We start from the raw sequence: 7063 nt of genomic DNA on the forward strand, positions 1-7063 counted from the left end.
TAAGTTACACCGTTTATCAATAATTACAAACTAGAAGTTATAAGTATACATGACTTTATCGTCATAGACGAAAAAAATTTGTTATCTTAAAAAAAAACTACTTAAATCTTTCATAACATGCTTTAAAAGTAAGATAGGAAAGTAAAGAAAAAAACATTTTATGGATAAACAAAATCATTCATATCTTTTGATTGGAATTTTGATATAAAATTTACTTTTCTTCCGAGAAAAAATATTTCGCAGAAAAGCAATTTTTTGCACACTGCATTTCCATTATTTCAGTAACCTTATGTTTTCGTGAAATATAGTTTGCGAGATCGTTTTAAAGATTATACTATATCCTTCCGTAATTTCATATTTTTTCATTTTCTATTTATTGATCAAATCTTTCTATTCATTATATAGTGCAGGAATCTACGTCTATGTCACACGACGTTATTGAATCAGACATAATGAATCCGACGGTTACAACCGAAATTGAAGCATCAGATATGCATGGATCATCACGACAGACTTTTGAAGGACCTCGTAATCAAGATCACTTTTCTTCTACAGGTAAATTGCTCCTGTATAATTTTTTGTAAAATTTTTAATTTATAGTTTTTAAATGTTTAACAGTTTATAATATTGAAAAATAATCACATACAATTGTGTGTAACGTTTTTTTTTAAATCTTTTCGTCTCTCAGTAATTTAAAAGGTAAGTTAGAGTTTATTCTTCAAAAGATATGTCTGATTCGATTTTAAGACATTTTATAAAAAATAATTTGAACGAACGACGGTGTTCTTAATTTTTAAGTTAGAAAAACTTGCATGCTGTACAAATGTATCTTCTTTCAGCTGATCTGTAGTAAGCTATTTCTTTATAACTAAGACATTAAGAGCTTCGGAAATTTTGGTGAAGAGAAAGTCTTGGAATACAAACAGATATATGTCTTTCGAAGGAGACAAGTGATTATTCTAATTCAACCTACGTATATTATATATTTTTTATTTTTTACTTATTTTTTACATACTCTCTCTTACTCTCTGATGGTGTCGATAGTTGCTGCTGATTTGGAGCCAGAAGTCCTGTTTAACGATGCTAGGACGACCGAGTCATCTTTACGTACTTATCGAAGATCCCGCGGGAGACGCGGTTATAATACGCAGAGAAGTAAGAAGTAATACATCTTAGTTTTTCATCTTGACTGATAACCTGAAAAATCATTTTTATTCTCTTTTCCTTTATAGAACTATATTAATTTTTTGCATAAATATCAATTTTCTTTATAATCTATAAAACATTCTTATAATTCATAAAAAAATTTTGTCCTATTTCTATCGTAATTTCGTTTAATATCTACTTAAATTCTACAAATTTATATAAAAGTTCTACAAAATATTTTAATACAGAAACCAATAAAATTAAAATGTGACTTTTAATGTTTCTTCCGGTGAAAATTTTTGTTAGAATTTTCCATATAAATTTTTTGAAAGTTTATATAAGTTTAATAAATTTTCAATGTTTTTAAATAATTTTTTAAAACTGTATCAGAGCTTTTTTTTCTTTAGAAATTGGAACACTTTTCAGAAGTGCCGTCTACATCTTTTTTATAATTTTTTGTACGTAAACTCCAAAATATTCTTGAATTTTTATTGTAAAGTTTCTCGTTTCAAATTATCTGATGAAATGTTATAAAATCTGAGAAAAAAGTTTAGAGCTTTTTTTTCTAAAATTCAGAAATTACAAAATATAGAAAATATAATATTTCAGAATTGATTCACTAGGGTATATTCTATATTTATATTATTGTAACAGTTGCACCTGGCAATATCCGCACACTTAATGCAGCACCTATAAGTGAAAATAGACGAGGTCGTGGGATGCCTCGCAGTTGGCACGGTAGATCTACGAGATTAAGACTAAATCGTCAGGAAGTCGTACAAGGTAAAATACATGTTTTTATCATTTATCGTTAATATATCTCTGTTATTGACCGTAAAATTTATGTTAACAGTTCTAAAATTTACTGCTAGTACTGAAAATCTATTGTTTACGTTACGTGCATTATATATTTTCAGTACTGGCAGTAAATTTTGGAACATCTCGTAATATATCAATACAAAATCTATAATAAGACTATTAATAGATAGAAAATAACTTAAAACAAGCTACTCATTTATCCATTCCAAAGATATGTTCCTGACTCGATTTCAAGACAATATTTCTTTTTAAAAAAGGATTTGAACAAAAATGTCCTATTTGAATCTTAATTTTGTAATTACAAAAATAATTAACGTGTATTACGAAAATATCATCTTGCGTCAGATTTGTAATACGCTATTTTTTTTTATGAATAAGAGATTAAGATTCGGACAAAAATTTGGAAAGACAAGTCGTAATTTATTTTCTACATATAACTAGTAATGTCGGAAACAGGCATCGATAATTTGGGATCGGAAGCCCTATTGGACGATACTACAACGAACGAGTCATCTTCACGTGTTCGCGGAAGATCACGCGGAAGATCACGCGGAAGATCACGCGGAAGATTACGCGGAAGACCTCGCGGAAGACCTCGCGGAAGATCCGGCGGAAGACACGGTAGACAAACTCATACGCAAACAAGTAAGAATTTATATCTTAGTTTTTCATCTTGGCTGTCATCTTAAAGAATAGTTTCTAATGATTTATATGTACTGTACATACAATATACGCATGTAGTCGTTAATGCCTTAATACGCCTTTTCATACTTTCTTCTCATTCCTTTTCCGCGTGTAACTTGGGATGTAAAAGCATTAATAACTACGCGTGTATATGCATTTAATTAAGCCAATGTAACTTAATCGATATAAAAGCTATATTTTTTATGATATTTGATTTTATGATATTTGATTCAGGCGGTATTTTTGTGTATATCGTCAACAAAATTATTGATAAAATATGATAATAAATTGATATCAATAGACACAAGCAATAGGCACAAGCAACAGGGAATATCGAGCCGTCCCATCAGATCTCTGGGATATAATATCTATTATTTATAACTACACCTTTTGATATTATACATATTTTTGCCTTATGATGAAGGAATACTATATGTAAAAATGAAAATCATTTCTTACTGTGCAAAGAATAATAAAGATTAAAAAATCAATTTCTACTAAGATAGGTAATCCATCATGTCAATTTATATGTAGTACATATATCGCGCAAAACTTCAACAAATTCAATAAAAATTGATAGTTATAATTTATTGTCCCCAAAATAGCCGGTATGTCTTACGGAACTTTGGAGACGGTCCCCAATATACCTAGAAAAAATGTGTCCTCGAAAAGTACAAATTTTATAGAATAATAACTTTGGGGACGTCCCTGAAGTAAACGATTTTTATGCAGAACTTTCGGGACGGTCCTCAATGGATCCAAAAGTCCCCAAAAGAACCAATCCTTATCAAAAAGTGTCCCCGAAATTCACGATTGACATATATATGTATATATATGTATATACACAGGTGGCCCGAATTTATTAAATGTAAAAACTTCAGGAGCGTGTAGAGGATCGATAAACTAAGAAAAAAAGTCCAGTATATGCTCGTTTTTGCTTCGTTTTGGAGAAAATCGCAAAAAAAAAGACAAAACGTGGTTACTTTGTTCTTGCACTGTCTCTGAAGAATTATTGTATATACATAAAATACATTATATACATCCATACATATATATATGCGCACGCATGCGCTCTCTCTCCTCGAGGTATGAATGAAGCCTGCCTACTATCACCCTCTCTAGCAGCTTCCCCGCCTCGCTTAACAGGCAAATCGGCCTGTACGAGGACGGGGCCAGGTCTGGCTTCCCGGGCTTCTTTATTAATACTAATCTAGCCTCCTTCCATTGGTGTGGAAAGCACCCCCCTCTGAGACACTCAGTGAAGCATCTGACCCACGAGGGAGCCAGATGCCTCATCGTATTCTTGATAACATTTCCCGCCACGCCGTCGGGACCCGGGGCCTTACCGGTCTTGACCCCGACACCGGCTTCTAGGACCTCGACTGGCGTCACCGCGTATTCGTCGTCGCATTCAAGTGTCGACACTCCCCCCTGCGGGGACCGATCCGCAGGGAACAGTGTAGACACTATTTCCTCAACCGTCCCAGAGGGGAGCACCTCCACCACGGACGCCTCTCCCGCACGTAGCTTCCGCAGCACCACCCGGTAGGGAGTATCCCATGGATCTCTCTCAAGGTCGTCCACCATATCCCTCCAAAGTTTTACTTTGGAGCGAGTAATCGCCCTTCTAAGGTCACGCCTTCTGTCGCGCAGCTCCTCCCAAAGCATCCGCACGCTCTCGGGGGGTACGTTTCCGCGTTTCCGCGCCCGCGTCACCCTTCTCCTACACGTGTTACGTCCCCGAAATTTAAACACTCTTAAGAACATTATTGTAAGAAATATAATCATGCAACCATACTTCAGGGACGAACTAATCTTATGTCCGCTTACTTATATTACACCTATACCCTGCCCACTATGTCTTATTTTTAATTACCATATCAATTATCGACCAACGAGTTACCATATCAATTATCGACCAACGAGTTACCATATCAATTACCGACCGACGAGTTACCATATCAATTACCGACCAACGAGTTACCGACCAACGAGTAACCATATCAATTAACGACCGAAATGATCGTACCACCTGCCCACGTACCAGTTACCATAGGATTTATCGACATTCTACTTACCATATGTATTATTATTAATTATTATGAACAATGTCTACCAACTATTGTAATACACATATATATACGCGCAAGCTACTACCTTGCACCTCGCCGTCATGCTAAAATAAGTAATTATTATAAACAATCTGTCATAAATAATATAACTATCGAAACCATGTGCAGACATGAAAGCACTCACAAGAACGTTATACCCATGTAATCTACAGAAACGCAATTATTGACTTAGCCGCTGATTTGATGCGATATTATTATTATTATTATTATTATTATTAACAATATATTGTATTAACTAATAAGACATTATACTAAGGCGCCTTTCATTCAAGTACCATATAGTACGTTTATAAAGAAGCCTTTGTTAAAAAAATAAGAGTTAGGAATTAACATTAACGAACAGATTAATAAATAACGAACTAGGAAAAACAGGAAATCATTATATGATAAACGAATGATGCCAGCGGGTGTCGAAATACGAAACAGTTCACCAAGCTGGATCACTTTATGTAGAGTCAAAGGCCCCCTAATTAAGATAACGATTGGGCCGGAAGACCCCTTGCGACCCTTTCAGATAACGGGCTCGGCTAATGCGACCATGATGTAACCGAGCCCTAGCTTGAAAGGAATCTACGATAAGCAGAACGACGCTCTTAAATTACAGTAACGTTCTCACGAAAAGCCAAATCGATAACAGGAAAACGCCATGAGATAAGACTTGCGTCGCCAACGCACGTGCACCTAGGACAAAGGCCTGCTTGCTAAACGAGTGGGGATAGAACATAGTATATATACAAGCTGTTTAGGCACCCTCAGCGTTATAAGAGTTATAAGCGTTATAAGATATAAGCGTTAGCGCTCGAATCTATTGTGTGACGTTACTTCTTATATCCCGCGTATTTCACCTCGCGTCAAATTCAATTTTGCTACATCGATATTTCTAAGTCAGATAGAGGCGAATATTATTGTAACTTACGGAATAAGTAATTATAAGTATACAATTAAACAATAGAGTCAGTGTCCATTCATATCTACCCTTCCTTAAATATATTAATTAAATACAACTCAACTCACGTTAAAATCTTCATTCAACTCCTTACAACATTCACGATCATCCTCGAAGGACGGGAAGGACAGGAAGGAAGCCTTCATACTATATTCCAATCCGAATATACTGACGGCGATTTATATTAACAATATAAATCTCAGCCAGCAACGAAAGGTAGGATCTAACATTATAATATTCTCAACACGACTACTGATCATTAGATCACTAAATCTATTCAAGCGACTTCGAGCTGCGTAGTTGAATTACACTGCGTACGCGGCAGTTGTCTGAATGTCTAGATATCTTGTAATCAGAGAGTTGCCTTTGGGCACAGCTTTACGTATTGAAGTTGAATTACACTTTAATTCACGTGGTTGTGTCCAATCGACATTCCTAGTCGTTATTACGCTATAGATTGTCGATAATCAGATGAGTGGTAATTGTAACGTGCTGAGAACACCAAGTTGAGTTACACTCGGTGGGCGTTCGCACGTTTAAATCGTCTCATTATCCGCTAATCGACGCTGTCCCTCCTGATTGGATTTTGACCGGAGAGTTGAATTACACTTTCGCGGGTTTGAATCTTCTTCATTAGGGAAGCTTGTTACAACTGTCTTGCATGTCGACTAAACGCGGAGCTATCATTAACAAATTATCGTCGGAAGGTATAAATCCTCCAACTGCATTACAAAACGTTCATTGCTGCATGACCCCGTATTTCTATATCGACGACAACGTTATATGCCAACGGTGTTTCGAGAATATTGATAGATCGCCTCAAACACAGACCGGCTGTAACACACGTCATTCCTTGCAGTTGGGAGCCAATCAGGTGAATTACTATTGTCGCCTGTGTAATATAGTATTAGAAACAGTCCGATTTGATACTGCCTGCCCAGCATGCATAGAAGCGTTACACCAATACATTAATTACGCCAATTACGCAATATCGGGCTGCTGTAAATCCATTACTATTACATTAAACGAGGTCAAACACCGGTAAAATCGAATTTACCTCCATGTGTCCCCCACATTCTCATTCTAATCGGGAATCAAATAATCGACGTAATCAAGCACTACCTTACCAGCCGTGGTTGGACAGTGTGTCAGGTTGCCGCGCAACTTTTTATAAACACCGGATAAATAACGTAGATATTTGCTCAGAGTATTTTCGCGCCAAATCAGAATACGATCGAATTCACTACGACATAGTCATTCGCCATTATCTAATATACGGAACTATTGCCTATCTCACCGAGTGTGTTTTGTGCGGAATCATTACCGTCGATTTTCA

The sequence above is a fragment of the Trachymyrmex cornetzi genome, unplaced genomic scaffold, assembly GCF_001594075.2.
Source record: "Trachymyrmex cornetzi isolate Tcor2-1 unplaced genomic scaffold, Tcor1.1 scaffold1784, whole genome shotgun sequence".
Classification (NCBI taxonomy): domain Eukaryota; kingdom Metazoa; phylum Arthropoda; class Insecta; order Hymenoptera; family Formicidae; genus Trachymyrmex; species Trachymyrmex cornetzi.